Source organism: Apus apus, chromosome 10 (assembly GCF_020740795.1).
Source record: "Apus apus isolate bApuApu2 chromosome 10, bApuApu2.pri.cur, whole genome shotgun sequence".
Classification (NCBI taxonomy): Eukaryota; Metazoa; Chordata; class Aves; order Apodiformes; family Apodidae; genus Apus; species Apus apus.
In genome coordinates, this window is record NC_067291.1 from 5572617 (window position 1) to 5579940 (window position 7324).

Consider the following 7324-nt stretch of genomic DNA (forward strand, 5'->3'; position numbering starts at 1 on the left):
ATATTAATATAGAACTGACGACTCATTTGTCTGACTTTACAGCAGTGGCTGTTGCAGTATTGTCATAGGAATTCTAGGTGCCTCAGGAGTGTCAAATTCATTTATTTTTGACAGTAGGCTACTTGCAAACCACTAAAAACCGGAAAGTGTCCAGAAGAGAAGTTGGGGCTCACTGTTTTCAGATCAGTCTAAATCTTGGGACTGTTGGTTGATGAGAAGCTCAACCATGAGCTGGCAATGTGGGCTGGCAGCCCAGAAACCAACCATGTCCTGGGCTGCATCAAAAGCAGTGAGGCCAGCAGGGCCAGGGAGGGGATTCTCCCCTTCTGCTCTGCTGTTCTCAGGCCTTGAGCTGCCAAAACAAGAAGGACATGAAGCTCAGAGGAGGGCCGGGAAGGTGATCTGAGGGCTGGAGAAGCTCTGCTATGGAGACAGGCTGAAGGAGTTGGGGTTGTTCAGCCCAGAGAGGAGAAGGCTCCAGGGAGGGGAGACCTTGGAGCACCTTCCAGTACCTGAAGGGACTACAGAAAAGCTGAGGAGGGACTTTGGACAAGAGCAGGGAGTGACAGGACAAGGGGTGATCGTTTTAAACTGGAAAAGGGGAGATTTATGTTAGACATTAGGAAGACATTCTTCGTTGTGAGGGTACTGAGACACTGGCCCAGGTTGCCCAGAGAAGCTGTGGAAGCCCCATCCCTGGAAGTTTTCAAGGGCAGACTGGATGGGGCTTGGAGCAACCGGGTCTAGTGGGAGGTGTCCCTGCCCATGCAGGGAGGTTGGAATAAAATGATCTTTAAGGTCCCTTCCAAACCATTACATGATTCTATTAGGATTCAATTTGTGCCAAAACTGTAGCACAATTTACATGTTGAAACCTTTTGCTATGTGTCAATGGCCAAGTCTATTAAAGTAAAAAAGCTTTAGTATCTCTTCTAATACTTTTCCAGACTGATGTTACAGTTCTTTAAATTCTGCCTTTGGATATTTGGGCCTTGGCTAATTTCTGCTTCCCTCACTGTAAGTGAGAAAGTAGTTCATGAACTTACTTGCTAGACTGTTAATTTTTCTTTTATTCCTTGTATCCGTGCTAAATGTCATTTGTTGTAAGCTGCACACTGGTAAGTAACCATTTTTGAAAGTAGATCAGACTGTTCTCATTTGAACAGCACAGTGAGTATCTGTTGAGATAATTTATCTTAGAGGGTGGAAATGTAAATCCATACCATGGTTTTTATCTTTTTCTAAATCACTCAATCTTCTAGATTTAAACAGGTTTTGTTCTCTAAGAATCATGTGGCAAACTGAATTTCAGCCCTTACAAATATAAAGGTTTTCTGTTCCTACCTCCAACTCTTTGCAGTCTCTTCTGTCTCTGGTCAGAAACTTCTCAGTCTCCAGTTCTCTGTAGCTTTTGGACTTCCTCCTAATGCAAATAATTATATATCTGATTTTGTTCCAATTAAGTGTACATGAGTATATTTACTGTAGCATTTTACCACTGAAAATAAATTTAATAAGAGAAGCATAATTATACTGATAATGTGAGGCTATTGTCTGGAATGGATTTATGTTCACAATTCACTGATACTCCTCTGTCAGACTTAACTTGCCTTTAACAGTTGTATTTTCATTGTTCAACAGTTGCACTTCAGCACTCCCAGGCTTAGTGCTACAGCAGTTGTTAATTGAAAGGAAAAACAGTATTTAACTGAAAAAGAAAATAATGTAATGAATATAAATATACAAAGAAAAATTATAAATGAGAAATAATTTTGACAAAGATGTCTGCTTCTTAGTAATCAGTGAAATTTGCATCAGTGTGAGCAGGAATCAGAATTATAATGTTTATAATTCAGGACAACTTTGCAGACTTCTTTAAAAAAAAAAAAGCAATAGTCCCATAGAAGCTTTAGACTTGGTCCTTTGGAAGCAAATGATGATGGAATACTCCCTGTGCTGATGAGTAACAGTACTACTTTGATTTGTACATCCTACTTATCCGGTGGTTGCTATTGGTCATAGAATCATAGAATGCCGAGGGTTGGTCATGAAAACTGAGATTTTAATATTGTCTTGCCTTGTAAGAAAGCATTTGAAAAGGAGATGGACATTCTGAAATTAATTTAAATACTTGAACCAAAGTCTTACTGTACTGAAAAAATGTGCAAATGCTTAGGTGCAATTGATGTTCTTGGTAAGCTTGTTGTTTAGCCTGAGATAAGTGAGTGGCAAAAAGTGATGCAGATTAGTAATATATTACATGTTATGGATGTTTTTGAACTGCTACTAGGTTCTTCCAATTCCAAATAATAATGTAATATTAAAAGAAATGCACAACAGACTTTAAAGATCTTTAGAACAACTGGAATTGTTGGGGACAGGAAGTCTCCAGTTCCTGGGCACAGTGATAGCAAAGGGAATTCGCGTCATTTAGTCTGCAAAAGTCTGGAAAGCAGCACAAATGGGGAGGGAGTATTTTAGGTGAAACGGCCAAGCAAATGAGTAGGAACAGGTGGGCAGTCATAACATACACTTCTGTAATCTTGACATTCCTTTCTGCTCTCAAGCCTCAAGCCTGAGAAGGCCTTTCATACCAATCAACAGAAGAGAGAAGTTGCCAAACAAAATGGAAGAAACGAATAAAGGGGTTTTATTGCCTTACTCTCCATAACTTGCCCCTTGCTACTTTTTTTGTGTTTGAATTTAATCTAATTCCTGCGTGTTAATATGATTATTGTGCTTTGTGATCTTGGAAGAATTGTTGAACTTGCACCTGAAACTGTTAACTGCATTTTTGCTATACTAAGCTATTTTCATACCCTGTGGAAGACAAACCATCTCACTTGCTGCAGCATCAGCATACTTGCTGCTGCCTGTTTGGCTCTGCCTTGCCTTTAGTGTTACGGACTGATGCATCTGTTAGTTTTTTTGCTGATTTTCTTCACAAGGGTCACAGTTGCTTCCACCTATCAATAGCACAAAGTACAAGATACCTTTGCACCTAGACCTTGAGCTGGAATGGATATTTCTATTTAGAATGTAAATTAACTAAAATAAAGGGAAGAAAAGGAAGAATAAACACCAATACAGAATTGGCTGTGGGTGACTGCCTGTGTTTATTTGTGGCTTCTGAAAGGATTTTGTGAAATTCCTAAGAGCACAGAACAGGATGTCATCTGAAGTCAGCTGCTTGCACAGTCAGGGCTGTCAATACCTGACTTTAAGTGCTATCAGAGAGACAGAAATTAAAGTGCAGAGCAGGAAGAACTTACAAGGAAATCCTGGAATAAAAGTTTAATCAGGATCATTATGTATTACGCAATGACCAGGTTGAATAAGGTAGATGAGAGTTACTCCAAACTTTGCTTTTAAGGACCTCAGCAGCTTAAGAGGCAGTGTTTCAGTTTAAGTACTACTGACTTGGTTTTGCTTTTCTGTTCTTTAGAAGTTCCTGGGGTAAAATAAAGAGAGAAAAGTAGGATTATGGTAAAAAGTGTTTTAACTTTAATAAGACTGTACTGGGAATTGTGGCTGTTTCCTTCACTGTAACTTAGAGGGTGAGCTTTGTTAGGAAAATAGCTTTTCTCAGAGATAAATTTACTGTTTAAATTAGCCATTATGGCTTATCAGGAAGTAAGTGACAGATATATTAGTATTTTGGTTTTCACTTTGTGCTAAAAAACCCTGCACCCTTCAAGGAAGTGGTAGAGAGATAACTGAAAGTCCAATTAGTGTTTAATGGTCACTGCTGTTGCAATCAGAAGAAAAAGGACACCCTAACTCTGTACCTGGAATCAAATGACTGTAAATACTGAATTTTGTTCCTATAGGTCATGTATGATTCTAGTTTTTTGAGAATTTATTACTTGGTTTCCTCTGAATTTATTTTAATTGATTAATCTCTTAATTACTCTTTATTACAGGATATTTCAGAGATGATCATATAGAGTATGAAAGAAATGAAAAGGAAGAAGAAAATAGACCCTTCTAACTAGAGTTAAGAACTTAATAGACCCACTATATAAATATGTAGTATGCCAGTTTCAGCTTACATTAAGTTGTTCTTATAAAAATAAATGGAACAATACTTGGAAATAAAATACAAAGTGAGGTGAGTTTAAAAAAATGAAACTGTTATTAGATTGCAGAATTACAATTTCACTTTCTTCCTGTGCATTATCTTGAAAGCTCAGTGGGAATTTGCAGCGTATTTCCTCCTTAAAGAAATGGTGGTTTGACTAAAAACCTGAACTTTAAATAAACCACCATTCTGTCTACAATCATTAACTAAAAACCTGAACTTTAAATAATGATTGTAGACAGTAGTGTCAGACAAAGTTAACACTAATATTACTCAGACAACTATATTTCCAGTTTGGATAGTCCAGGATTTTACTGATGAAGTTCACATGGTTTAACCTGTTTTTTGGAGGTGATCCCATATTCTGATAGTGCTACTTTGGGCTACAGCTTGCCCTACTCAATTTGAAGTTTATTTTCAGTTTGGCAACTAAATTTCACTAGTTACACCCTTCCTTTGTCCTCTGTTGCCAGTTTTCTAAGATACCAGACAGATTATTGTGAAGATACTTTGAGATTTCTGAAATACTGATATTTTGATGACTGATATTTTTGTCATCCGTAATGGTGAATACATAAATATATTTCCTGTATCTGTGCTTTGACATGTCTGCACTCATAAATCTGACATTTCTAATATCTTTGAAAGAGGAAATGTTGACAACATTCCTTTGTAAGAACCTTTTTGTCTTAGTTTACTTTCTGAATTTGGGAGTAGTCTTGTTCTTTCAGAAGAAATTAAGTCACAACTGAAAGGAGAGTTGAAAATAAATTTGCACAAAAAACGCCTTTGGTTTTGGAACCAAATCATCTGAGATAATTTGTGAGTAATAACACCAACAGAATCTCAGCATTGTCTTTGAATCAAGAGAATTGGATGTGAAAGTTTACCAGTTGTTTACATTTCTAGATAATATTGCTGGAACATTGGTTTTCATACAAATCAATGATCTCCTTGAATGAAGAAGGCTGTGTAGGCTATGTTGATAAGGAACTGCTGTCCTCTTAGTGCGTTGCCAAGCTGTTGTGGGTTTTTTTGGTATGCTGATTTCACTTGAGGCTTCATGTTCTATGGCAAGCTCTTTAAAATGTGGGAAAATGCTCAGATTCAGTGTCTCCAGGTCTATCCAGGAAGATGAAAGACTTTGCTAAAAGACTTACCATGGAACATATTTGAAGTGGCACTTCCCCCTCCCCACATCTAAATACCTGTCTCTGTTTTGACACCTTTCCCATTTTTTGTCAGAGCACTGTCTGTCACTAATAGATGGAACAGCTATTTAAATAGTGTGCACAAGCAATACTTTGTATTTCTGAGACAAGAAACAACTGAAGAAGTCAGACATATCTACAAAGCGAAGGAGATAGAAATTACTGTTAACAAATCTGTACATTTTCTGGAAGCATAGATCTTTCTTTACAGGAACATTTAATAGAGAGGTCTCTCTTTCAACACACTATTTCAGACTTGTGTTCCTTCCACTCTCCCAGCACCTTTTGGCTTTTTGTAGGTGTTCACAAGGTCCTTTGAAAAATAAATGATTTAGATGTTCCTACAGGCAACCATTTCTTGGATGGGCCCAACTGATTTTGATGTGACTCCTTAGAATAGAGAAGTCTGTTGTGTTTTTTTTCCCCCCTCTCTATGAATATGCACTTTTTCCCTCAAATTTCCAAGGGAGAAAGACAACACCTTGCCATAGTAAGAAACACACTGACCCCCAGTCTGCCTGATTTAGTCCACCAGAGAAGTTTTTTTTTTTTCTAAAAGAATATACTAGATGTGGAGATACTTGCTACTTAATGTTGAATTTGCTGCTAAAACGATTTTTAAATTTTCTCTCAGGTTAGCATAAGGCTTTAATCTTGTACCAGCTGTCTGTTTACACAAGTCGGAAGAAGTTTTTCACTGGGACCAGCAATAATATTGCTTTATTTGCTCTTTTTGAATAAACAAAGGCTCAATGACATGTTGGGTATTTGTTTGAGAGCTTTTCTTGCCAGTATAGGGGTTTTGCCTATAATGATTGCACCATGCATTTAAAAAAACCCGGAAAACATTTTACAACCAAGTTAATTTTAAAATGTCTAACAAAATTGCAATGACCCGCCTTCTGAATCAGTTGTTTCATCTTCCCATCCTATTTAAATCAATGCTTTAAAGATCTATGGGACTGCAGTAATAACTTCATGTAAATGTAGCCTGGTGCTATTGAATGGCTTCAGATGCTACTTCACCACCACAGAACTTTAATTCTAAAGGTGAAGGTGTTTACTGACAGAAAAGTTACTTGATTATTTTTGGTAGTACAAAGACAACTGAATTAATCCTTCAGCATTAAAGCTGTTGGGTCCATGGAAAGCAGCTGGATTTAATGCAAGAAGGTGGGAAAAAAAGATGTGGGTGCAATACAGAACTTCCCGAATCCTTTAAGCTTCTAGAAACGTAAGAAAACAGTCTGTTGGATGATTGGTTTTTTTTAATCTAAAAGGCCACATGCACTACTGGACATGCCAGTTGCAGCACTGAGACCACTCCTCACAAAAATGTTTTTTTCTGGGCGAAGGGGCAGAGGAAGATGTTAGAAAAACGTAGGTTTGCACACGCATTAAATACATAAGCATCCCTCTCCCTGTGTTACAGGTGAAGTGGGTGCAGGGGGGTTAATTGCTTTAAGGGCTCTGCCTAGGAGCACAATTAGTTCTCCTCAGAGGACTACAGGATAGATAATACGGATGAGTCATCTATTTTATTATGTTTGATTTTATTGAGGGATTTTTATGGGGGGTCGGGGGTGGAATGGCTATTGATGGAAATTGAACTTTAAAGTCAAACAAAAGCAGCACCCAGGTGTTAAGCTGGGCAGCGCGGCAGGTGCCAGGCGCAGGTGGCCTGCCAGGTGCTTTGTAAAGCAAATTAATTATAATTTCAGCTCCGCTTGGAGCAGGACGTGGAGGCGCAGCGGTGCGCGACCTGCCCCTGCCTGCCTGCGGCAGGAAGCCCTGAGGTGACATTTGCCAGCAGCCTGTAGAAGGGCCATGGAGAACCCACTGCCCTCCGTTGCTCAAGAGGCTCTGTAAGGAAGCTGCTCTGAGGAGAATCCCGCCGCCCGGGCCGCGGGGCCTTCCCGCCCTTCCTTCCCGCGCGCAGCCCCCTCCAGCCTCGCGCGCCCGGCCGTTATCGGCGCGCGGCACTGCCCGCTGCGCGCGGCCGCTTCTCCTCAGGGGAAGGGGCTTCGCCTCA